The 26,188-nt window shown below is 43.2% G+C and overlaps 1 long non-coding RNA gene across 1 annotated transcript in view; it reads right to left on the reverse strand.

Moving 5' to 3' along the window:
* LOC124623177 overlaps nucleotides 1-26,188 on the reverse strand; it is a 333,982-nt gene that overhangs the window by 127,967 nt on the left and 179,827 nt on the right. The window contains exon 3 of the long non-coding RNA XR_006980678.1: nucleotides 25,950-26,091. This is a non-coding gene — a long non-coding RNA (uncharacterized LOC124623177). The remainder of the gene's footprint in view (nucleotides 1-25,949; nucleotides 26,092-26,188) is intronic.

Here is a 26,188-nt window from a genome sequence, read left to right on the forward strand (position 1 = left end):
TACGGCGATTACTATTGAAATAATAAACAATTTACTTACTTTTTTTCCATCTCTCTCGTTTTCATCTGACTGTCCCTTATACATTTAGAAATGTCCCTTCATGGGAATCGTGAAGAGTAGGCATGTAGATGTAGCTGTAGCAGCCTAATAATAATTACCACAGAAGCAAATTATTCCTCTTACTTTCCACTACCGAGGTGAAATATTCAACAATAAAAATACCCTCTCAGTTATCACAAAACTTGAATGTAGATAGACCAAGACCTGGATAGCGCGAAGTAAGGGAACGGTATGGCACACGATTCGTATTCAGTAATAGGGCGGTCTAGCCATTCAGATCTAGGTTTCCCACATACATGAAGACAAATGCCAGGAGAATTCATTCGAAATCAGCAGATGGACTTCCTTCCTCAGACCGAGCTTCCGTTCCGTCTCTAATAACCTTGCTGTAGACGGGACATGAGACCCTGATCTCCCTTCTGCATACTAGCGTACTCTAGACAAGAGCTTCCTCTGCTCGGAGAAGAATGCCTACGTGACGGGACATTTATACTACTAGAAAGGCCATCCCGGATCCCTGTACCAGTTGTAGTGTAGTGCCAACAAATACTTGATTTTCAAAATTTCGCGTAATTATTGACCAAATTAAAAAATTAAAAATGCTTTCATAATCCACTCATTAAGCGGTATAATCTTGTGTTAAAAGATTAATGCAATAAGACAAGTATTGCAGCTGGAACTGCCTGTTTGTATTGAGGTAACGTAGCCGATGGCGCCAAAATACGCAGATTTCGTTCGTCTATTGTTTAAGAATTAGAGAACTTAGCGACTTCGACAAACTTTAACCATGATTTCAAACCTGTACGAAACTTTTTATTGCTGACAAAATGACGAAAGGGAAAAAAATTTATCGTTTGCTACACGTTCACTGTTAGTTTACTCATGTTGAGCTCGAAGGGAGCAGAAGTTAGTTTTGTGGCGCTCTGGTAGGCATGACGTGTTATGTTATGGAAACAATGTTTTGGCGAATTGTGATGTACATAGTAATTTTAATTTTGACGTGCTAACGCTTGCTCATTTTATGTTTTATATACCGGGTGATCAAAAAGTCAGTATAAATTTGAAAACAAAATAAACCACGGAATAATGTAGATAGAGATGCAAAAATTGACACACATGCTTGAATGGCATGGGGTTTTATTAGAACCACCCCATATTGCTAGACGCGTGAAAGATCTCTTGCGCGCCTCTTTTGGTGATGATCGTGTGCTCAGCAGCTACTTTCATCATGCTTGGCCTCCTGGGTCCCCAGACCTCGGTCCGTGCGGTTATTGGCTTTGGGGTTACCTGAAGTCGCAAGTGTATCGTGATCGACCGACATCTCTAGGGATGCTGAAAGACAACATCTGACGCCAATGCCTCACCATAACTCTGGACATGCTTTACAGTGCTGTTCACAACACTACAGCTACTGTTGAGGAATGATGGTGGACATATTGAGCATTTCCTGTACAGAACATCATCTTTGCTTTGTCTTACTTTGTTATGCTAATTATTGCTATTCTGATCAGATGAAGCGCCATCTGTCGGACATTTTTTGAACGTTTGTATTTTTTTGGTTCTAATAAAACCCCATGTCATTCCAAGCATGTGTGTCAATATGTACCTCTCTATCTACATTATTCCGTGATTTATTCAGTTTTCAAATTTATACTGAGTTTTTGATCACCCTGTACATGGAAATTCAATGGAAAAATTTTATGTGTAGCTGGCACAACGGTGGTTTGTAATAACCTTTATGAAGAGCTGAAGATGGTAACCTAGTTTTACCGAACCAAGTAAAGGATTTTTACAGCGATCTCGGCTAAGAAGTTCTTCTCCTAAGTTAACTTTCGTCATTCATGCAGCAGAATTTCAGGGTCAAGCATGACGTTTTAATTCATAACTTCATCTGCGTCCGTTGCGTCGTGTACGTCATGTAAGGACATTATACATTTTGCTATGAGATCAAGACTCTGCTGTGTTCATTTATGTTGTTTATCACTATAGGCCATTTCCAGTGTGATTGCCATCTTCAGGTTATCTGTGAAAAGCACGTAGCCTGGTACGACAATATTTCAAATTTTGAAGTAGATAATGTAACGTACTATAAAATTATCGTTTGCTACGTACATCAGGTGGTCTTGATAGCACTATGACATCGATGTCTCAGTTGCTGTCATATTACTATATAAGTTTGCTTCTTTGATGCTGACGGTGTTAAACCTTTGCTGGTTTAGTTACTTGTGAATTTATCTAATTATGGAAGTTTATTTCACAATGACGTTACTTGATAGCTGCATTCGCAGTTTAGTCAACGAAGTTATATGGTTAAAGGCTATTTGCTTCTACGGTATCCTGTAGTCCATATCTTTGTTCTTACCATATTTGCTTATATGATTCGTGTTTATGTCGCTGTACGTTCATATGTAATTTAATCCACGATACGTAAGGAAATAACGCTAACAAGAGAATGATCACAAATATATATCTGCTACATGTGTAGGATTGATATCTCACGAAATTACAGCGTTACTAAAACACACTAACATAAAATTTTCATACCAGCCACAACACGATCTTGGAACGCTACTACACTACGGAAAAAAAACAAATATTCAAATCCAGTCTTATATAAAATTCATTGTAAAGGATATGATTCATTCTACATAGCTCAAAGTGGACGGAATTTTAATATTCAATAACGAGAACACAGAAGAAAGAGCGACGGTAACCGATCAACTATCTTCCACCACTTGGAGACAGAACGACACACAGCGGACGATATAGAACGGGCTGTCGAAGGTTTACACATTGAACAAAAAGGGCCACTAATGAATATTCTTGAAGAGATCGAAATATATTCACACGCGCAAAATTACTCTCAATAAATTCTAAATGAACAAATCGATTTGAAACATAAAGATCACACAGAAAGTTTTATCGAAATTATCCTCTCAAAGACGATATAAGTAGTTAAATAAAATCTACAAATTTATCAGAGATCATATTACCATGAAATTAAAAATAACCACTAGAAATCATTCGTTTATGAATAAAACAACATCGGGAAATTGTCATAAACCTCGCACAATACGACGCTATTTGACAGAAGAAATTAAAAAAAATCATTTAATTAAATATGAACTTAGAATCACATAAAAGCGAATCACAAATCGAAAGGAAAAGGAAGAACCTTTCATATGTGGTGAAAACGGAAGTACCCTCTGATATGCACTTCACAGTGGTTTGGACAGTGTAGATTTATCTGTAGATCTCCGGTCATATTCTGTGGCGTCCTGTAGGGATGAATGATTGCTTAAATGCCACTAAGGACGCTGTAATTAGTCTAATCTTGTCCTGCTGGTTCCTATGGGAGGGATACATAACGGGTGGTAGGATATTTCCAGATTCCTCACTTAATACTGGCTCTTAAAACTTTGTAACTAGGCTTTTGCGCAACAGATTCCGTCTTCCTTCAAGCGTCTGCCGGTTCAGGACACATTTATTCATTCACTTATATGTTTATTTATTTATTATGATCCGTGGGATCCTACGAGCCAGTAGCATAAGAACGGCTGTAGCGACCAGGGTGGGTAAAGTAGCCACTTCGTTTCATTGTCTTGGAGACTGCTGCAGCCTAGTAGAAATCATTTGAAACTATTGGACGATACTGCTTCGGTTTTGTCAGCGAGTTTCGTATTCGTATGTGGACGCTCCTCTGAACTGAAATATGTTTCTCTACATCTGATCTTAGACAACTGACACATCTGTTTGCGCGTATTAAAAAAAAAAAAACATGTAAATAGCGACAGTCAGTTGTTACGATACTGGTAAAATGTTAAATTTTAGCCTTCTAAACCACGTATTTATGAATTGCCTAGGTAACGTAATTTCATAGTCAGACAACATTTAGCGTAATGGTGTACAGTTTCTTTCACTTTTTTTTCATTTCGTTCGTTATTGTTCGTTTTATTTGGTCGTAGCGGACGTCGCAGGACATCCGTTGAAGTTCGTTGTTGATCCCTTCACTCAGATTTATATTACAGAGACCAGCCCGTTCTCTGACCGTACACGCCGAGCTACCGTGCCGGCAGCTAACTTATGCTCAGAACAACACACACACCCATGCCCGAGGGAGGACTCGAACCTCCGGCGGGAGGGGCAGCGCAATCCGTGACATTGCGCCTCAAACCGCGCGGCCACTCCGCGCGGCAAGGACGTAGTCGCCAGTCGCCACTGTAATGCATTTACTCTGTGTCAAAACAACGGAACTGATAATAAGACAAAAGTAGATCATAAAATAAATATACTAAGGCATTCCTGTATTGAAAACTTAGTGAACGGTTACTTTCTCTTACTACAGTTGTACAAGAGCGTGCTGAAAAAGCAATGCGCCCAGACTTTTTATTCTGTTCTCAATATCGGTTGAGACATTACATGTCATGCACATTACTCGGCCGACTTTCCCGCTTCGCTGAGGTAAGTTGCAACGCTCTGCCGCTAGAGGGCTCCGAACTGTAGTGCATAACATGGTGGCGTGTAATGGTAACTACCTCGGTGCGTGAGAGACGGCGTGCTGTAATTGAGTTCCGAATTCGAAGAGTTCGTTCACGCACGGCACACTCTCTCCTTCAGCATGACAACGCCGTACCACACACGAGCGGTGGACATCTGCAACAATCCAACGCTTTGAGTTCACTGTCATCGATCATTCTTCATACATTCCCGAATTGGCGCCATCCAGTTTTCATCTGTTTCCAAAACTTAAGGAACACGAACGAGGACTTCACTTTATGGCGACAAAGCGGTGCAAACAGAGGTGATGTTGTGGCTCAGTCAACGAAAGCAAACGATCTACAGTGACGGCATCAACAAACTGGTCTCTCACTCGTTGGGAGAAATGTGTTCGTCTCCAGGGTGACTATGTTGAGAAATGAATACGTAGACATGAAAAACAAAGATGTAGAATGTCTTATTTAAAAAGCTTAGTAGTTTTCACATAAAAAATTCGGAGGCGTTGCTTCTCAGGATACCCTCATATGTTACGATTTCATTAAATTATTTAAGAAAATAACGTCAATCGTGGGATTCCCAAGCTACGCGACACACACTGGATGACGTAAAAAAAGATGCTGGTTTTTTTTTTTTTTTTTTTTTTTTTACAGCAACCAAACTATTCAGTGTCCCAAGAAACACTTTTTAAAAAAGAGTTCTTAATAAATAACGTGATGTTACTGTAGACAAGGAGATTCTGGGGATCTTCAGATATGTGTTCGACTAAGAGCAAGAGCAAGCGATCCTTTAAGTTTAAGTTTATCTCATGCCTGCAAGCCATCGTCTGACAATGTTCGTAGTTTATGACCTTTAGATAATGGATTCCATTCTTTAAGTGCGCTTTCACAATTCCTATTATTTCAACTCGATCCAAAATTATTATTGTTATACATCTACGTGACTACTCTGCAATTTACTGTTAAGTGCCTGGCAGGGAGTAAACGCTGTAGTGTGTTCGATCCAACACGATACACTTCATTATAGCTAGTGCCAAACCCTGCTTATACGAGACATTTGGCACACGTAGTTTGTAATTTAGCTTTAAAATCCACTGTCAAATTCACTCCATTCAATTTACTAACATAATAATTTATTTTCGTTTCAATAGCCACTGCAGTTCACACTGACAATGTATTCACATCCAGGTATTTTCGGTCTAATGAAGTTGCCTCACATGTTGAAACCAGCCATATGTTAACAAAAGTACTACATCCCTGTCACCATTTAATTAATCAAATTTAGCAATCGAATGTAAACTAGTCGAATTAACAATTTGCACGTACTTCAATCGCAGGAATAATTATCGTGTTCAACATTATACTTTACCTGAAATTGATGCAATTATCGTACGCAGTTGAGTCTAGTAATTGACATTAACAAGGGTAGTTGCTACTAAAGTATTCACACAATAGTAAAATTAATCACGCCGACGTAATTCATCTTTTTACTGTTGTAATCCTAATATTTTTAACTGATTTAAATGTAGAAACATAGCGAAACACTGCAATAGTTAGACTAACACACATATTTGTATAACCTATCTATAGCTTTGGTATGTTCCAGAAAACTTACTTTTTTATTTTTGGGTACCAGGTTGTTACCCCATGTCCTAGAACAATAACATAACTACCAAAGATGTTAATGTAGCAATCCAATATGTATAGAAGTAAACATTCTGCAACCGAAGCAGAGGTTTAGTCTGCCATCTACTTAACAGACAACATACATTATCAATGTATCCGCGAAACTAACAGCATTTCTTGAATCTAAATTAAACTGGGGATATTCCACTCTAAACCACTAATTGATCCAGGAGTATGTTATTATACAGTCTGTCGTGATAGAAGCAGGCAAAAATCTCAACAACTGATGGAACATGTTTGTGTAAGAACAAAATAGATGTTGAATACAACTATAACTAAAACGTATGGCCAATCTGAAGGCAAGAAAGTAGTCAGTCGCAAAATCCGTAGTTTATTTCAGATCTAGATTTCAACTACAACATCGTCATCATCAGGGCATGCCCACTGTGTCAGAACAGAAAAAAATGACAAAATTACAGTAGCTTTCTATGACATTCAGTGGATTCCAACTTGGTTAAGAAGTATGTATTTGTCACTGGCCTTAGAAATACACTTTGCTGTTGTAAGTACAGCTTCTCTGTTCCATTGCATACCGTATTATATTCGCCAATTGAATCATTTATTTTGAAGATCAAAATCGCTGTGATATGTTTCTGAAAACATTTCTTAAATCATTGTTACCGAATTACTCATTAGATGCCAATGTCGTCTGTATCAAGTTAACCAGTAAGTAACCCTGATTATCTTAGTCTGTCAGTAGTGTTCATAATCACCCACAGTAAAAACTATTTCATTTTCACTTCATGAATCGCGGACGTCACAGTTACTGAATATGCACAACCTTATAATACAGCAAAAGTGTTTTTTGTTTATCCAACAATTATTGTAAAACCACTTATTGAAAGTTTTACACATTAACTTGCAAATGATAATTCCTTATATGCGGTGAGCGTTCATAGCGATTCACAAATTAGTGTCTCTAGAACAGAAACCCAACAGGAAGTGTTAGACGCTGTTGTTAAGCTTGCATGCATATGCAATGAACCTCAGCGATACGGTTACACGTAATGAGTAGGAATAATTAAGATGTAGCTGTGGATTCGTGATATGTTAAAGTTCATTAAATGGAAATACATAAATTAATTTTTTGGAAGTATTAGACAGCAGGTTTGCTCTGACAACAAACTCAGCAAAAATAATTTGTGCGTCGTACTTTTTAGCGGAAGACAATAGAAATGCGAAGACACCTGAAAGATGCAGAACATGCTACGAAGCGAAGAAATTACAAGAAACCACCACGTTTTTCTGTCTTATCACCTGTGCTGAGACGCTATCCTTGGTCGGATCGGCCGACGAAATCCCCCACGTTTCTCTCTCTCAGCACGTAGTTGCTAACTCTGATAGGATCCCGTGACCGAGGTACTGACAGCCTGCTGCGGATCTTTCAACGTGATCGACAACAAATATTAATAAGTGACCTATCAGCCGAAGGAAAACACAAGTTTGTGGGTTGAAGACAGCAAAAACATGCATTATCTTAAATTAAACAACAAATGGCAGACAAATCACTGATCTGCTGCTAAATAAAGACGTATAAAAGGTCTGCGCAACTTTTTCGAAAATTTCTTTTGTCTGAAAAGGAAGTCATGAGTACATCAACAATTAATTATTTTATGTGAACCCACACCAATCCAAACTGACGCGAATGTGATTTTGAGGAAAACGTTAGATCTCTGGAATAAACAGTACAAATAACGTGTTGTGACTGCATTATGCACTGTTCGGATGCAACATATGTAAAAGTGGAGAGGGGAGTGCCTCCTTATAGGACCTTTAAACTTGTCACTTTCATTTCATTTGGCCTGATCGCAATAAAGATATTGCACATGGGCACATGGAAACAGAGTATGTGCCGTTAAGGGGTGGGGAGATGATGGAGTAAAGCTTTGATCTCCTCATCGGTTCTTAAGGATCTCGTAGGATCAGCGATGCTGCTTGTGAAGGTCTATACAACTTCACGATCTTGCGGTTTGGGATCAGAAGTAAGTCACGTCGCAGTGCCAAGATTCGCCCTCTCTCTTCCTTTAAATCCATATTCGCCCATAACAAACTCCACAAAGCTCAGGCACTGAACAGGTAGCCAAAACCACACGATAAATTTGACAGTTGGTATACCCCAGTCATCACGTTGAACAAATAAGTGGAATAAAAAAAAACGCGTTTCTGAAAAAGAATTTTTTTAATGTCTAATATAAATTTAATTCTTAGAAAGTCTTTTCTGGTGGTATGAACGATAATCTGTTTAGGCAAGAAGACAATCGCTTTTGAAATGTGACGCTTCAGAAAAATGCTGAAGATTAAGTGAGTACATCGGATGGTTAGCAAGGACGTACTAGTGCTAATTCGGGGAAAAAATAAATTTATGACACGACGTGACTAAGAGTAGGGGTCGATTGATAGGACACATTCTGAGGCATAAGGGAATCATCAGTTTGATAATATGGGGCGTAAAATCTGAAGAGGAAAACGAAGACTTGACTGCAATAAGCAGGTTAAATTGGATGTATAAGGACAGTCAAACGAAAATTGAACACCTACCACAATGGAACCATGCAATAGGTCCATTCAAAGGTAATCACCACATTCTTTAAGACATTTACCCAAATTGGAGACAAGAATTGAGATGATTCCAGAATGATATTTTTACTCTGCAGCGGAGTGTGCGCTGATATGAAACTTCCTGGCAGATTAAAACTGTGTGCCGGACCGAGACTCGAACTCGGGACCTTTGCCTTTCGCGGGCAAGTGCTCTACCAACTGAGCTACCCAAGCACGACTCACGCCCCGTCGTCACGTCTCCGCAATATCCTTTCTTTCAGGATGGCTAGTTCTGCAATGTTCGCAGGAGAGCTTCTGTAAAGTTTGGAAGGTAGGAGACGAGGTACTGGCAGAAGTAAAGCTGTGAGGACGAGTCGTGAGTCGTGCTTGGGTAGCTCAGTTGGTAGAACACTTGCCTGCAAAAGGCAAAGGTCCCGAGTTCGAGTCTCGGTCCGGCACGCAGTTTTAAGCTGCCAGGAAGTTTCAAGAATTGAGATCCCTGCTTTGTAGAAGGGGGTTGGCCACTGATGGATCCACAACCGCACCCAACTCTTTCATATTCTCGTCCGACTGAAACCGAGATTCGTGCATGTCTATCTTCAGGTCGCCATAGATGTGAAAATCACACGTTGAAAGAACCATGCAGTACGGAGAATGATGCAGTGTTCCCCAACCAAGTCTCTGAAGTGTATCATCATCTCATTGTAGTGCGGGGGCAGGCATTATCGTGCAGCGCATCGTATTTTCTGCAAAGCGTCTTCATGGCACTGCGTACTGATTGCGGTTCCACGCTCGAGGAACTCGACGAGGAAAGGGCCTCTGTAGTCGAAGAAGGTCATCAAGATCTTACCGCAACCTGTGTGAACACCTGTTGCTTTCTTCGGGGTTGGGTTGGGTTGGGTTGTTTGGGGGAGGAGACCAGACAGCGAGGTCATCGGTCTCATCGGATTAGGTAAGTACGGGGAGGGAACTCGGCCGTGCCCTTTCAAAGGAACCATCCCGGCATTTGCCTGGAGCGATTTAGGGAAATCACGGAAAACCTAAATCAGGATGGTCGGACGCGGGATTGAACCGTCGTCCTCCCGAATGCGAGTCCAATGTGCTAGCCACCTCGATCTGTGGATTTCTTCGGCGCTGGCCGGTGTGGCCGAACGGTTCTAGGCACTTCAGTCTGGAACCGCGTGACCACTACGGTTGCAGGTTCGGATCCTACCTGGGGCATGGATGTGTGTGATGTCCTTATGTTAGTTAGGTTTAAGTAGTTCTACGTCTAGGGGACTGATGACCTCATATGTTAAGTCCCGTAGTGCTCAGAGCAGTGGATAACGCCCGCCACCACACTGTCAATCGGTCGAATGTTGCTCTTGAGAGGATTGGCTGGGAAACCCTGCGACATACTCCGTACAGCCTGGATCTTACACCGTGTGATTTTAACTTCTTTAACTACCTGAAGAAAGGTACGCGTAGCCGTCGGTTCCAGTCGGACGAGGAAATGCAAGACTGAGTGCGGATGTGGAACCGTCAGCGGCCGACCGCGTTCTACGAAACGGGAACTGAGCTTTTCATCACCCAATGGGGTGAATGTCTTTACATATGTGGTGATTACTTTCGAGTGGAACCATTACATGGTCGTCGTGTGGCGGGTGTCAGGTTTTCATTTGACTGCCATTCATAGCTTACAATAGCTTGAAGCTGAAATCGTTATAGGTACAGAAAGCTGGCTTAAGCCAGAGATAAATTCTGCCGAAATTTTTACAAAGGTACAGACGGTATTTAGAAAGGATAGATTGCATGCAACCGGTGGTGGAGTGTTCGTCGCTGTTAGTAGTAGTTTATCCTGTAGTGAAGTAGAAGTGGATAGTTCCTGTGAATTATTATGGGTGGGCCGGCCGGAGTGGCCGAGCGGTTAAAGGCGCTACAGTCTGGAACCTCACGACCGCTACGGTCGCAGGTTCGAATCCTGCCTCGGGCATGGATGGGTGTGATGTCCTTAGGTTAGTTAGGTTTAAGTAGTTCTAAGTTCTAGGGGACTTATGACCACAGCAGTTGAGTCCCATAGTGCTCAGAGCCATTTGAACCATTTTTTGAATTATTATGGGTGGAGGTTACACTAAACAACCGAACTAGGTTAATAATTGGCTCCTTTTACCGACCTCCCGACTCAGCAGCATTAGTGGCAGAACAACTGAGAGAAAATTTGGAATACATTTCACATAAATTTTCTCAGCATGTTATAGTCTTAGGTGGAGATTTCAATTTACCAGATATAGACTGGGACACTCAGATGTTTAGGACGGGTGGTAGGGACAGAGCATCGAGTGACATTATACTGAGTGCACTATCCGAAAATTACCTCGAGCAATTAAACAGAGAACCGACTCGTGGAGATAACATCTTGGACCTACTGATTACAAACAGACCCGAACTTTTCGACTCTGTATGTACAGAACAGGGAATCATTGATCATAAGGCCGTTGCAGCATCCCTGAATATGGAAGTTAATAGGAATATAAAAAAAGGGAGGAAGGTTTATCTATTTAGCAAGAGTAATAGCAGGCAGATTTCAGACTACCTAACAGATCAAAACGAAAATTTCTGTTCCGACACTGACAATGTTGAGTGTTTATGGAAAAAGTTTAAGGCAATCGTGAAATGCGTTTTAGACAGGTACGTGCCGAGTAAAACTGTGAGGGACGGGAAAAACCCACCGTGGTACAACAACAAAGTTAGGAAACTACTGCGAAAGCAAAGAGAGCTCCACTCCAAGTTTAAACGCAGCCAAAACCTCTCAGACAAACAGAAGCTAAACGATGTCAAAGTTAGCGTAAGGAGGGCTATGCGTGAAGCGTTCATTGAATTCGAAAGCAAAATTCTATGTACCGACTTGACAGAAAATCCTAGGAAGTTCTGGTCTTACGTTAAATCAGTAAGTGGCTCGAAACAGCATATCCAGACACTACGGGATGATGATGGCATTGAAACAGAGGATGACACGCGTAAAGCTGAAATACTAAACACCTTTTTCCAAAGCTGTTTCACAGAGGAAGACCGCACTGCAGTTCCTTCTCTAAATCCTCGCACAAACGAAAAAATGGCTGACATCGAAATAAGTGTCCAAGGAATAGAAAAGCAACTGGAATCACTCAATAGAGGAAAGTCCACTGGACCTGACGGGATACCAATTCGATTCTACACAGAGTACGCGAAGGAACTTGCCCCCCTTCTAACAGCCGTGTACCGCAAGTCTCTAGAGGAACGGAGGGTTCCAAATGATTGGAAAAGAGCACAGACAGTCCCAGTCTTCAAGAACGGTCGTCGAGCAGATGCGCAAAACTATAGACCTATATCTCTTACGTCGATCTCTTGTAGAATTTTAGAACATGTTTTTTGCTCGCGTATCATGTCATTTCTGGAAACCCAGAATCTACTATGTAGGAATCAACATGGATTCCGGAAACAGCGATCGTGTGAGACCCAACTCGCCTTATTTGTTCATGAGACCCAGAAAATATTAGATACAGGCTCCCAGGTAGATGCTATTTTTCTTGACTTCCGGAAGGCGTTCGATGCAGTTCCGCACTGTCGCCTGATAAACAAAGTAAGAGCCTACGGAATATCAGACCAGCTGTGTGGCTGGATTGAAGAGTTTTTAGCAAACAGAACACAGCATGTTGTTATCAATGGAGAGACGTCTACAGACGTTAAAGTAACCTCTGGCGTGCCACAGGGGAGTGTTATGGGACCATTGCTTTTCACAATATATATAAATGACTTAGTAGATAGTGTCGGAAGTTCCATGCGGCTTTTCGCGGATGATGCTGTAGTATACAGAGAAGTTGCTGCATTAGAAAATTGTAGCGAAATACAGGAAGATCTGCAGCGGATAGGCACTTGGTGCAGGGAGTGGCAACTGACCCTTAACATAGACAGATGTAATGTATTGCGATTACATAGAAAGAAGGATCCTTTATTGTATGATTATATGATAGCGGAACAAACACTGGTAGCAGTTACTTCTGTAAAATATCTGGGAGTATGCGTACGGAACGATTTGAAGTGGAATGATCATATAAAATTAATTGTTGGTAAGGCGGGTACCAGGTTGAGATTCATTGGGAGAGTGCTTAGAAAATGTAGTCCATCAACAAAGGAGGTGGCTTACAAAACACTCGTTCGACCTATACTTGAGTATTGCTCATCAGTGTGGGATCCGTACCAGGTCGGGTTGACGGAGGAGATAGAGAAGATCCAAAGAAGAGCGGCGCGTTTCGTCACCGGGTTATTTGGTAACCGTGATAGCGTTACGGAGATGTTTAATAAACTCAAGTGGCAGACTCTGCAAGAGAGGCGCTCTGCATCGCGGTGTAGCTTGCTCGCCAGGTTTCGAGAGAGTGCGTTTCTGGATGAGGTATCGAATATATTGCTTCCCCCTACTTATACCTCCCGAGGAGATCACGAATGTAAAATTAGAGAGATTAGAGCGCGCACGGAGGCTTTCAGACAGTCGTTCTTCCCGCGAACCATACGCGACTGGAACAGGAAAGGGAGGTAATGACAGTGGCACGTAAGGTGCCCTCCGCCACACACCGTTGGGTGGCTTGCGGAGTATAAATGTAGATGTAGATGTAGATTCCGAGTACCCGTTTTTTCGGAACAAGGTTTTGATGTGTTCCAATTCCTGGGGCAGATTCTCTGCGTCTGAGATGCTGCGCGCCCTGTGTACTAGTGTTTTTAGTACTCCATTCCTCTGAGAAGGGTGGTGGCAGCTGTCTGCATGCAGGTACAGGTCGGTGTGCGTTTTCTTCCTGTACACACCGTGGCTCAGGGTACCATCAGCTCTTCTCTTGACCATGACGTCCAGGAATGGTAATCTTCCTTCTGTTTCGGTCTCCATAGTGAATTTGATGTTTGGATGTATGGAGTTTAGGTGGGTAAGGAAATCCAGGAGCTTGTCCCTACCATGGGGTCAGATGACGAACGTGTCATCGACATAACGGAAGAAACAAGTAGGTTTCCAATTGGATGACGCCAAGGCTTCCTCCTCGAAGTGCTCTATGAGTAGGCTGCCCATTGCGACTCCATCCGTTTGCTCATAGTATTCCCCATTAAACAGAAAATGCGTTGAGGTAATGACAGTGGCACGTAAAGTGCCCTCCGCCACACACCGTTGGGTGGCTTGCGGAGTATCAATGTAGATGTAGATGTAGATGTAGATATAGACAAGAAAAGGCCATTATAGGATAGACGATCGCAGAGACATGGGTCAAAAAATGGTTCAAATGGCTCTGAGCACTATGGGACTTAACATCTGAGGTCATCAGTCCCCTAGAACTTAGAACTACTTAAACCTAACTAACCTAAGGACATCACACACACCCATGCCCGAGGCAGGATTCGAACCTGCAACCGTAGCGGTCGCGCGGTGCCAGACTGTAGCGCCTAGAACCGCTCGGCCAGAGACATGGGTCAAATCAGTGTTAGAACTGAAGAACGCAACAACAAAAACTCGTCAAAGGAAGGCAACGGCAAGTCGCTTCTATTACAGCAGTAACGGTGGAATGTTCAAATGCTCAATACAGAAAATGGAACTGATGTTGATGACGAGTGATCGAAGATCACAGAAATTGCCATCCGGAGCTAAATACCGGCTACGACTGCTATCGTGGAACTAGGTTTATCTCTGACAGCGCTGTGATCCCTGTGGGCTTATGCGGTCTGTAGGGGCGGCGGACCGCGTGCCGTCTGCGCTGCGACAGCGCGGCGTGGGTGGGATGAATGAAAGGCGTGCGCCGAATGCGAGAGCGCCCGCGCGCCGCGCGTTGCATGACGTCACACGCCGCAATCGATCTGCACGCCCGCACTGCGTAGCGACCAGCTGTTGCTGATCCTTTCACGAGGTGGCAGCTGGAAGACAGCTAAGGCTGCCTGCATTCACAGCGGCACCGACAACAGTCGCCAGACGCCGTCGCCAGAGGTCGCCCGATAACAATCGGCCGACAGCTTGGTCACAGTGCGTCCGATGCCCTTCGTCAATTTTTGGCGAGATCTAGGGGGTTAAGTTAGTTTAGAATCTATTCTACCGTGTTTTTTAAAAAATAATATTGGGGTTTTTAGGCTTTGTGGTTCTTATGACATTCAGTAGAACGTCAAATGAAAGAGAACATTCAACAGTTTTTCTTCGAAGTATTATCGACTCGACATGCGAGCGCTCCCCAAACCTTGATTACTGTGTCTGCAGTAATTGTTGCAACAACTGCTTCAGTCCCGTTTCTTAAGTCGGGCAAATCGGCTGGTAGCGGAAGCGCATGCACGTGATACTTTATGAACCCCCAAAGGAGAAGATCGCATGGCGTCAGATCGGGCGATCGTGGGGACCATGCGAAAGAAGCTCTGTGATCCGGCCCCCTGCGACCAATCCAGGGGGTCGGGTACAACGTCGTTTAACCAATCGCGTACCGAGTTATGCCCCTGCCAAAGAAAGTTCTGTGGTTCAGCTTCTTCCAATTGAGGTTCTAGTGCCTCAAGATGAGAAACACCATTTACGTTTGCTCACCGAAAAAGAAAGTCCCATATACTTTCCGCCAGCACAGGCCACAAAAAACCTCCGATTTAGAGGAGTCTCTATGAAACAGTACCATTTCGAGGAGATTCGCTGACCTCCACATGCGCACGTTATGTGTGTTCATATTTCCACTTAGGTAAAATGTCGATTCTTCACGAAGACACGATCCAGAAAATCTTCGTCGCCTTGCAGCAACATTTCGTTTACAAAACTGGCACGTAAGCCATAGTCGGTAGGCTTCAGGGCTTGCAACAGTTGGAAACGATAAGATATAGAAACAGAAGTTGCAGTTGCTCTTCCATTTGATGAATTATTTATAATTGCAAGTTGAACATAATGAACGGTACAAAACCTTAAAAGCACCATATTCATCTTGAAACAGCCTTTATATCTGAGTGGGTTAGATTTTAACCTAGGGTGGAATGGATACCAAGCCGGCCGTTGTGGCCGAGCGGTTCTAGGCGTTTTAGTCCAGAACCACGCTGCTGCTGCGGCCGCAGGTACGAATCTTGCCTCTAGCATGGAAGTGTGTGATGTCCTTAGGTTAGTTAGGTTTAAGTAGTTCTAAGTCTAGGGGACTGATGACCTCAGATATTAAGACCCATAGTGTTTAGAACCATTTGAATTTGAATGGATACCGCGACGCTTCTGTGGTTGGAGACGAGTGCTACAATGCGATTTCTGCAGTTAAAAAGACGCCGAATTCACGTGAACGAGGTCTGCCTGTCTCGAAAAGAGCGTAGCGAGTACTGTACATTCCGTCCTCAGTTATCGGAATAGACAAGTGTTACAAATATATAAGATGAATGGAGAAACGTTCTGTTACATACTCAAGGTGATTATTGGTGTCCTTGAAAAGCGATTACAAACATTCTGTTTAGCTGTATCTATTTGACTTTGTGCACCATACGTCAGTTAACCTTCAATGACCGTTCTTCAGCACAAATGAATAAGAAAAGCGTAAAGTTTGGTATAAATTACTCTGGACTGAAAATACTGAAAATAGAACCAGACACAGATTTCAAACCACTTTATATAACAGAATCACCACCCCACTGACACAAAAACGCCGGTAAGCATTAATAATAATTTGTAGACAGTTAACACCCACCTATCACAGCCCAAAAAAGATCAGTTACATTACCTGAAGCATAATATATGTCACCCTTTTCACTTAAAATGAGATTATAATTTGCTCCTAAAATATCCGATGAAGATTTTGCGTGCTTATTTTTTCCAATGAACGTGCCATTTCAGTCCATAGAATCCAAAGTATATCGCGATTATGATGTTTTTCATCCTCAGGATGCCAGAACCTGATTCTTTCTTAGAGTACACGTTTCAGCTTCTCACAGTCCATATCCATGTGTGAGAATTTCGGCTGATGTCACCGAAGAAAAAAATTGATCTCAATTTCATCGATTGGTGTCCGAAGTCAGTACGTTTGAGTGATGAGCTCGGCTACTGTGTGACAACGTTTAGTGCCGTATTGATAAGATCCGTCGCCTCCGGCCAATGTCGGTCGTCGGCGGAATCCACTGATATCGGTGGATTGTGACCGCAGACTAAGGGGTGCGAGTTTGTACTGTCTATGCATCCAGATGTCACCATCTTCTCCTTGTGTTGCTACACTGAGGCAGAACATAATGATCATTTGCTTCATAATGAGTTCGTCCACCATTCTAACGCAACGCAGAGGCGATTCTGAGTTCTTGATAGGTTCCCGAGGTAAGTGGCACCCAATGTCTACATATAGATCTCGCAAGTCCTGTAAATTACCGGCCACTGGTTTGCAGGCTCGAAGCTGGCGCATGATAGCGTCCGCCGGATGTGTTCATCGGGTTGAGATGCGGCGAATGTGACGGCCAAGACGTCAACGCGAGTTCACTATCAACCTCTGTAACACGATTCTGAGCTTGTTACAAGGGCACTTATCCTACCGGAATACGCCATTGCCATCGAGGAAGACATCGAGTATGAGTGAATGTAGGTTGTCCCCAATAATGTTCACATAATAAAATATTCTCGGATTTCAAGCAGCAACGAGTGGTGAACTGCCCACGAGCTTTCGGCAGTGTGAATTCCGCAGCCGAGAATGTTTTGTTAATGAATATCGTTGCGAGAGCATAAATTCGTAGGGTTCACATAGTCCACAAGTGTCACGGCGCCTTTTATTAGTGCCACATGTCGCATGCAAGTCTTCACTAGTCATTTTGGATCGGTTCGGAGCAGGACTCATCATTGAAGACAGTTCTACTCCAGTGAACGTGATTTCAGGCAAAAGACGTGTGTGGAGACGTCCTGGACAGCAGTGGGATACCAACCTGACTGTTGCTCGCCATATGGCCTGACATCCAGGAGTGACGATCTGGGCTGTCATACACTCATGTTCTTAAATTAAGGATAATGCTGATACATGGTGAAACAACGCTCTGGTGGGCGGTTTGCGGGTTTAAATCACCTCGGGATATGACCATGCAGTGCATTTGACCTGCGGTCGTCGCATGGTGGCGCTGCATGTCAGCGTACGTTGCAGCGAGTAAGTGTGCGGACGTTTTCAGACGTACTAATGGTGACTGTGTGTTGAAAATGGCTCAGAGAACACCTATTGATGACGTTATGAGGGGTAGAATACTAGGGCGACTGGAGGCTGGCCAAACACAGCAGGTCGTAGCACGGGCCCTCCGCGTGCCACGAGGTGTGATGTCAAGATCATGGCAACGATTCCAGCAGACAGGAAACGTGTCCAGGCGCTACAGTACGGGACGTCCACAGCGTACAACACCACAAGAAGACTGATATCTGACCATCAGTGCCCGCAGACTACAACGGAATACTGCAGGTAGCCTTGCTCGGGACCTTACCGCAGCCACTGGAAAAGTTGTTTCCAGACACACAGTCTACAGACGACTGAACAGACATGGTTTATTCGCCCGGAGACCTGCAAGGTGCATTCCACTGACCCCTGGTCACAGGAGAGCCCGTAAAGCCTGGTGTCAAGAACACAGTACATGGTCATTGGAACAGTGGTCCCAGGTTATGTTCACGGACGAGTCAAGGTATAGTCTGAACAGTGATCCCCGCCGGGTTTTCATCTGGCGTGAACCAGGAACCAGATACCAACCCCTTAATGTCCTTGATAGGGACCTGTTTGGGGGTCGTGGTTTGATGGTGTGGGTCTGGGATTATGATTGGTGCACGTACACCCCTGCATGTCTTTGACAGAGGAACTGTAACAGGTCAGGTGTATAGGGACGTCATTTTGCACGTGTGCATGGTGATCATCTCCCATATTGATGTCGGGGTACATGCGCAGGGAACAGTGGCGTTTTGTAGCACACGTGTTTCGGGACGGTTTTCTCAACTTATCACCAGTACCGTTGACTTACAGATCTGTGTCGTGTGTGTTCCCTATGTGCCTATGCTATTAGCGACAGTTTTGTGTAGTGTCACATTGTGTGGCACCACGTTCTGCAATTATCCCTAATTTATGAGCACGAGTGTATATTGTAATATACACTCATGCTTACAGTACAGTGGTACACTGACGATATTCTGCGCCCCGTTTTGGTGTCCTTACCGGCAAGCCAACCTGGGCTTACATTTCAGCAGGATAATGCTCGCCCGCTCAAGGGGAGAATTTCTACTGCTCGTCTTCGAGCTTCCCAATTCCTAACTTGGCGAGCAACGTCACCGGACCTCTCCCCGAGAATCTTTGGAGCTTGGTAGGAAAAGCCCTCCAACCATCTCGGAGTTTTGTCGATCTAACTCGCCAGTTGGACAGAATCTGGCACGATATCCCTCAGGAGGACATCCAGTAGCTCTATCAATCAATGCCAAGCCGAGTAACTGCTTGGATAAGGGGTAGATATGGACCAACGCGTTACTGACTTGCTCAGATTGTGAAGCTCTTTCTCTTGAATAAATCACCCAATTTTTGTGAAACTGTGATCATTTGTCTGTGCATGTGAAAAAATTCTTTGGCTATGGTGAAAAATGAAAGCCTAGGTCGAAATTAGTCTGCAGAAAACTTCCTTCAGCACAATTTACGCAAAAACACTTATGCTTAGCAGGAAACTAAAGTAAATAACGAAATGATAATTAAATCAAAACCCTAAGCTGTCGACAGGCGTTGATATACATCAACGGGGACAGTTGAAAATGTGTGCCCCGACCAGGACTCGAACCCGGGATCTCCTGCTTGCATCGCAGACGCTCTATTTTTTCATTTTGTTCGATATAGTTCGTTGCGTTTGGTCTGGGCGGACATCACAAAACATCCGTTCAAGCTGATCGTTGATTCATTGACTCAATCTTTTTATTACAGAGAGTACGCAGCCCTCTGACCGAACACGCTGAGCTACCGTGCCGGCGAATCCATCTGACAAGGGGAGGCCGCCAATTGTGAAATTCAGATTCGATTCATACTGCGCATAATAAAAGCTCATGGCCAGAGGTGTAATGTGGCAAAGCACCAAGATGCACTTCTCAGCCGTTGTCGAGAAAATCGACAGTTAAAAGATACCGCTGCGGTGAAATACTCTCTACGATTAATGATTTTCTACAACGTCGTGGCGCAGCGGTAAGCGCTCGGGTTCGTGATCCAAAGGTCGCCGGATCGAATCTCGCGCCATGCAATTTTTTTATTATTAGTTTTTTGTAATTCAAATATATATATATATATTAATGAATTGCTTATGCATGTTGGTGAAGGCGGTCGCTCTCCAATTGTTCCGGCTCCATTTTTCCGTTTTTTTTTTTTTTTTTTTTTTTTTTTTTTAACAGGGTGTACCAAAGCTCTCCCGTCCGCACTGATTTTCGACGATGTTATAAGTTGCGCTAGGGACCGCATCTACCTTCTTTCGAAGTTAGCAGGCAACTACGCTGTTATGCGGCGGCTCGTTTCGGCCCATTCAACATCTGACCTCCAAGTGTAACGAGCGAGTAACGGAGTTTATATTTCATACCTGCCACAGCAAATTTGTGTTCGTGGGGTCTCTATTCTAATTCGAACGTTTGACTTACGCTATACGTATTCGTTTCGGAATATCGTTTCTACGTCTTCCGTTAACTATACGTGGTTAACATTATGAAGACAATTAATAACATTTGTGAAATATATATATATATACATTTGAATCACAAAAAACAAATACTAAAAAAAAAGGTTGCATGGCGCGAGATTCGATCCGGCGACCTTCGGATTACGAACCGGAGCGCTTACCGCTGCACCACGACACTGTAGAAAATTGTTAATCGTAGAGAGTATTTCACGGCAACGGTTTCTTTTAACTCGATTTCCTCGACAACGGCTGAGAAGTGCATCTTGGTGCTTTGCCACATTACACCTCTGGCCATGGGCTTTTATTATGCGCAGTATGAATCGAATCTGAGTTTCACAATTGGCGGCCTCCCCTTGTGAGCCACTGAGGGCACAGAGGATAGTGCGACTGCAGGGATTTATCCCTTGCACGCTCCCCGTGAGACCCACATTCCCAACTTAATGTCCACACACTACATTCGCAGTGCCGCTGCCCGTTACACTCATTACTCGCGGCAGACAATCTTACAGAGTCCCGTAAGAGTTCGGGCAATGCGTGTGGATCCAGCACAGAAGAAGAAGGTCAATGGCCGGTTAGTATATGAAGATGGTATCTGTTCTTTCGGACATGTCCGAAAGAACAGATACCATCTTCATATAAAGTAAATAACGTTCAACTACTTTAATTGTTTTTGATCTCTGAATTCTATGAAACACAGTAAAGGCTAATAAAGTGCTTCACGGTCCTAATTACGTCTAATAATAAAACCTGGTTTCCTTAATCGTCCATTATGCTGCATGTAAAACGTCGGCCGGTTCTGATCAGCGCTGGCTGAGAGAAAGGGTAATTATGAAGAAGCAGGTGAGACTGGTTGAGGCGTGATAAATGTGGATACGGCAGATGCAGTCGGTTGAGAGACTGGTGGGACCAGAAAGGCGGCTGTGTGGCTGCCATGTGGGCAGCGAGAGTGAAAGCAAGGCTACTCCTCCGGTGGGAGACGTACTCGCGGGCTCGGCTAGCGCTTAGTTCCAGGTGGCTGGCGGCTTCTACTTTCTCCCTACGTGTAGGTGCGTTAACCCCTCTTCAATTCATTATACGCAAAAGATATCACTTTTACGATGAGACAGTAAAAGTAGCGAACTGTTTGATATACAGTAAAGGTGGGTGACGTACGTAACTCAGTTAGTGAACTTGTTTGTTGTAATATAGACGAACTTAAGTTTAAAGCGTTTACAGTCCGATCCTAATGACTTCCACGCGGCTGCGTAAGGCCGTGGCTATGACAGTGTTTACGACTTTTATCGTTTATTCTTTCTTGTTCCTTTAAACAAGCCGGCCGCTGTGGCCGAGAAGTTCTAGGCGCTTCAGTCCGGAACCGCGCTGCTGTCACGTTCGCAGGTTCGAATCCTGCCTCGGGCATGGATGTGTGTGATGTCCTTAGGTTAGTTAGCTTTACCTAGTTCTACGTTCTAGGGGACTGATGACCTCAGATGTTAAGTCCCATTGTGGTTAGAGCCATTTGAACCTTTAAACAAACACCGGGTGACTCAAAGAGAAAGAACAGATTTCAGTTATTTATTTTAAACAAACTATAAAAGATAGGAACATATCCCGCATGTGAACTGGTAGACGGAAGTTCATAGTGATGACGCAGGTGCGTTTTCTTTGAAACCTCCCCTTAGAAAAATTTATGAATGATTGTTTTGATAAACTCCTCACGTTATTTGATTTTCAAACAGCTGAGCAAACCTGAACGTGCACAGATATTTCTCTCCTTACTTATTCAGATCATCAATAAACTGACAAACAATATTTTTAGGACAACGCAATCTGACTTTCAATAATCCCTACAAAAGAATGGCCCTGACTAACAATAACCTATACCTTTCATGAATCTAATAACCTCACAAAAATCTTCGTTACTCGAAGTACTGCAATACGGCGAGCGCCAATACTGCCAGCTAAATAAAAGATTCTAAGTACTGAAGTCACTAACTACTGATAGGCATAGTTAGCAAATGAAAGATTTTGGTAGAGAACAAACAATGTATTTACCTTAATAGAGTTCAAAAGTCATAATATATATATATATATCAGTTCATGACATCCAGTGTTACAAATTTACTCTCTCTGATGGACACACGTCCAGATCATCCGCTCTCAAAACTCTGCCATCTCATACCCCACCTCCAACTGCGCAACGCTACGCGCTGTTCACATCCAACTGCCCAGCACTACAAAAGCGAATATTCCAACAATGCCAACCAGCCACAGACTTCACACAGCACAGTCAGTGATTTTCATATAGAGCGCTACGTGACGTTAGCAACATAAAAACCTAAACAGCCTACTTACATCGTACATGCATGAAAAGACTTTTAGTAACGTCTCATTTGTATTAATAAATCCTTAACTACGCAAAGAATTTACTCCTGTACTTCATGAAGTAATAATAATGACCGTGAGGTAACGCCAGCGGAGTAAGGAACGTGCTTGTGCGTGTGTTGACCTCTTACGCGCGCTCGCAGAGAATTTTCGCTTATAGTGGCTCATAATTCGGCATTTAAGCGCGAGTGCTTTCGCGTGTTGGTGTTGTCTCTAATGGGAAGGAGGAAAAGATCCCCATTCTACCGCCCCCCTCCCCCTACCGCACTCCTCACTTAGTGTGCATGAGTTTGCATGGCTGCGTGTGCTAGTACGTGCGTGACTGCGGAAGTGTGTGTGTGTTTGTGTGTGTGTGTGTGTGTGTGTGTATGTGTGTGTGTGCGCGCGATGCTTTTATCGTGCCGCGCCGCTATGCGCAGTATTCGCATTCTCCTCACACGTGCTCAGGTGTAAACAAGGCCTGCGCACAGAGTTAATGGCCTGCTGCCACACGTAGTAATACGTGCCACGTGTCCGCGCGACTCGCCGCATGCCAGGCACCCCCAATGACGAATTACGGCCGTCGTGTCTCCTGTACAACATAGCACACGGTGACCCAGTAGCCCAGCGACAGATTACGACAGCGTTACTAGGTGCTCACCTGGTGATTTGGTTCACTGTGAAACTAGAGATGGTTCAAATGGCTCTGAGCACTATGGGACTTAACATGGTCATCAGTCCCCTAGAACTAAACCGAACTAACCTAAGGACAGCACACAACACCCAGTCATCACGAGGCAGAGAAAGAAACTGGATAGTTCACCGCCCAGGTAGAGTAAACGGTAAAAATGCTGGAGGGCTTGTGACGATAACTGATGAAGTGTAAGAGTGTATGTTTCTCAATTCTGTCCTATGTCAGTCATTACGTAGATAAAATTATACGAATTTTCGATAAAAAATCTGAAGCGTTACAGAGAGTTAAAGTGATAACTATACGAGCTTCCAAAGATGTTGGGGGAATGGGGAGCGGCAGTTGTATCAGTTGGGGGTAAGGAAACATGGTGCCGTAAACAGTGTGTGTAAAATTTGTAATATCTCTTTATATTCGATGAATTATTCTGATACAATTCTACCCTTGAATGACGTTTACTAATTTTCTATCTTCATACTCGCTGAATCGATGCGCAAAGTAGTTTCATACAATAGCTATGCCATGAGCGCATAATTGTTCTTTGTAGTACTCTCTCTGGTGGTTGTTAGAAAAAAAGCTTCCGAGATTGTCTTCGTGCCGATTAGCCTGAGCATTGTTTGAAGAATTGTAATCTGAATATTGAGATTTATGACAAAAGATAACTGATAAGAAATTGTATGATTAAAAGGGAAATATATATATATATATATATATATATATATATATATATTGCTCCTTCATACAAAAGGTGTGTAACAATTTACATTATTTATATATTGCGTAGTTGTTAATCAGAAGGGAACTTCCGAAAGACTGGATACGAACCTGCATTTAATAATCCAAGAGCTCCATTACTTCTTCGGAAGGTTAAACTTCATCAAAGACAAATATCCGCTTGATCTGAGGTTTCCCGACTGATTATACAACGCTCCCAAAAAATACGAGGCATTTTATTTGTACAGATGTACAGATTAGCAGACTGCCGCAAAGCACGAGCCTGCAGAGAAGAAGAATCATCGCCTGATTTCATTCTAACAAGTAAAATTTCTGAATCATTTTGAGTGACTGAGTTATGACTGTGTTTCCTATTATGAATGATTGATTGCTAGAACGAATTGAGAACTACATAACTACATAATTACATAGATAGGAGGAAAAATTACAAATTGTACACATACATGAGATAATGTGAAATCTTTCATCGTGAAATAAATGGTTGAAATTTCGGCGAAAGTCGATTTAAGTAGTATCCTTAATTTATTGGTGGTGACTAGTTTCGGATATTGTGTCCATCTTCAAACAATCTGTCTTCCTAACTACTTAAAATAGAATCATTTACTGTATTTTAATGTATTTTTAATAGTTATGAAGAAGGATGCTCTGAAAATTGATATAATGTCCGAAAATAGGAATGAGATTTTCACTCTGCAGCGGAATGTGCGTTGATATGAAACTTCCTGGGCAGATTAAAACTGTGTGCCGGACCGAGACTCGAACTCGGGACCTTTGCCTTTCGCGGGCAAGTGCTCTACCAACTTTTTTTTTAAATTCATTTATTTATCTATTTACATGATTACATTTAGAAAACGTGTACAAATGAGAATTCTAGTAACTAAGTGTTACGTAAGTGTTACAACAACAAAAGTGGCATAAAAGAGTAATCAAAAAATAAAAATGTAAATCACTGATGCAATTCCAACTAAAAGGTTCTTCAATAAATGTTACTGGTTCCACTTGGTGCTTCGCCATCGTTATCTGTACAGCAAGGTACTGGTGGAAGTAATGCTGTGAGGACGGGGCGTGAGTCGTGCTTGGGTAGCTCAGTTGGTAGAGCACTTGCCCGTGAAAGGCAAAGGTCCCGAGTTCGAGTCTCGGTTCGGCACACAGTTTTAATCTGCCAGTAAGTTTCATGTCAGAAGATACTTATCACCAATACGCAAATGAACGTTGTTAAAGCAACTGTCGAAGGAAAAGTTGTTGATCTATTTCACATGCAGCATACTGGACGCCCGTAAAATCGTTCATCTGTTGACGAAGACAAAAATAGTCTCATTGTACTGATTCCCATAAAAGCTGCAACATCTTGAAGGTGGCATGCAACAAACGTCAAATAGACGTGAATTATGCCAAGTACTTGACAAGAAAATCTCCTTCTCTATCACACACACACACACACACACACACACACACACACACACACACACACACACACTGCAATTTCAGAATTGGAATGTATCTTCCAAATATTCCTTGCCTCACTTCCAGTTCACTGGAATTTTAGCAGAAAAGAACCGAGAGTTTAATAACGCGTGGCCTGAGTTCTTATCTAAAGCTTGAAACATGCACGAGGAGGCAAGCTGGGGCCCAGGCAACGAGCGCACATTCGATTACAGTTCACAGCACCTGACGAAGGCAGTAACGTCAGTAGCCGAAATGTTGAGCGCAAAAATGGAATCGTCAAGTCTCCTGAAAACACGCCATCGGTCAGTAAGGAAGTGTGTGACGTCACTCACCCTGGCGGCTGGTCTGGTCGGCGTCGGGGGGCGGCTCCTGCGGCGACGACTCTCGCACGCACGCCATCAGGTTCAGCGAGTGGCCCGTCGCTGCAGACATGGCCCCTCTGTCTTCTGCTCTGTGTCGCGATCACTGCTACACCTGTGGGCAAGATAGTTGTCCTGTCACTTCTTTAGTTACTAGTCTATTCCCCGCGGCTTCGCCTATGTGCGCCTATAGAATGCGTCTGCTCTCCTGC

Source organism: Schistocerca americana, chromosome 7 (assembly GCF_021461395.2).
Source record: "Schistocerca americana isolate TAMUIC-IGC-003095 chromosome 7, iqSchAmer2.1, whole genome shotgun sequence".
Classification (NCBI taxonomy): Eukaryota; Metazoa; Arthropoda; class Insecta; order Orthoptera; family Acrididae; genus Schistocerca; species Schistocerca americana.